We start from the raw sequence: 2,076 nt of genomic DNA, 5'->3' as shown, positions 1-2,076 counted from the left end.
CAATGTAGCGAGATACATCTTGATTTTAATATTTCATTTTATTCTTTATCTCAGTCGGTGTTATAGTATGGTCTTATATGATTTTGAAAAAGCAATGATTTTTTATGTTTGAATAAAATATAAACTTGAAGTATCATAAAATTTTGACAAAAAATGTATCGATATTAGTATTAAATTAATTATTTAAAATTCCCATTTTTGTTTAATTTTTTAATTCAATTTTTTTTATTATAATTTAATTTAAGTTCAATAACGAAATAATTTACATTTGGTTTAATAATATAATTTTTTATAAAGATAATAATTATTTATTTTGTTGGAACTCGATAATTATTCTAATTATATTTTAGATTTTTTATATTTTAAAATGAGATGTTCATTTCTATTTGATTATGTTTATCCGCAGTTAGTTACACGAATTCACACATGAAGCTTTAATAAATTGTACTTATATATAATTTACTTGTAATTTTGAATTTTAAGTAAAATAAATTACTCAATTATTTTTAAATTTAAAATACTAAAAATATAACCAAAATTGAAATTGAATGAGCATTTTACTTTATGTAATTTAATTGTAGAATTTTTTTAACCATGATTTAAAATTATCATTTTATATATAGTTTTATATGAAACTATACATGTGAAATTGTATTGTAAACGAAAATCAATGGGTCAAAAGTCAACTCCAATAATAGAAATTACAGTATATTCTCGAACTTTCTCAAAAAGTCGGACCTATAATGAACCATCGTTCAAAAGACTTGGATTAAAATGTAAAAGACTTTGTGCAGCTTCATATAGAGTTTCACATGTAAAATTGTATTTGTAAATGGACAAAAGAGATGAAGATGTGGGATTCACATGTGAAGCTTCGTATGGATGAAAAAAACCTGGTTAAGAAAATGAATAACCAGAGTCAAAAAAGTTAAATAAACAAACAAGCCGAGAGGCCTAACCGTCAAGCCCTTGGCGCGCACCATTTCGACCATGGCACATTGAAGTCTTTTGCATGCTTGGAAATCATTGAATCAGAATTCTATTTTTCCTCGTTTAAGCTGCCAAATAGAGATGCAACTTTTCTTGACGTAAGCAAACCCAGTTGCATTGAAATAATATCCCTGGATACCTGCAAAAGTTTGTCTTCAATTACGCACGTTAGATCCTTAACAAATAAAACCCCATTCTCAGTAAGCCACCGAACCCAACAATTATCCTCATTCAACCAAACATTAATTCTACCAAGAGAGGAATTAACCTCCTCGAACTCTCCAATACATCTTCCCTAATACCCTGAACCTGTTCCCACAACCCAATCCAACGATCATCAGTCGTCACCACTCTGTTGAACCGAGGCATCCTTCGCAATTTCCAACCTAAAAAGTCGGGGGAAACAATTCACAAAACCTAAAGATTTCCCAACCATTTGTCTTTCCAAAAAAGAGTTACCCCCCCCCCCCCCCCATTTCCAATCTTTTTACCCAGAAAGTCCGAAAAAGATTCACCAACTTTACTCAAACCTCTAAACAGCTCATAAAATACCTTAACCTTCAGCTATGTAACAAAAGAATAAAAAAAAGAATCTGATTATTTGTTTTTGAAATTATATTTGTATTCATAAAACAATATAAATGTGCTATTTAACTCACAATATATAGGGTTAATGTCAAAATTATCATATACAAATATTCGAATCAACCACAAGTGAAGTGTTTGATTGGTTTGAGTTTGTCAAAAGTATCTGAAGGTTCCAGCTTCAAGAAGGAATAAAATTTTTCTTGTGACCACGGAAGTTTAAATACGAAAACTCCGAACTATCTGCAAAACAGTTGGTTGTCCAAAGATTAGTGGTCTTTCGTTTAGATACGCGGGTTGATAAAATATATATATACTAGAAGCGTACTCGCGCAATGCAGCGAGATACATCGTGTTTTTAATATTTCATTTTATTCTTTATCTCAGTCGATGTTATAATATAGCTTTATGTGATTTTGAGAAAGCGTTGATGTTTTTATTTTTGAATAAAATATATGTTTGACGATATCATAAAAATTTGACAAAAATATATCGATATTA

Source organism: Cynara cardunculus (genome assembly GCF_001531365.2).
Source record: "Cynara cardunculus var. scolymus isolate 2C chromosome LG 14, CcrdV1, whole genome shotgun sequence".
Classification (NCBI taxonomy): domain Eukaryota; kingdom Viridiplantae; phylum Streptophyta; class Magnoliopsida; order Asterales; family Asteraceae; genus Cynara; species Cynara cardunculus.
Note: the sequence above shows the minus strand (reverse complement) of the source record.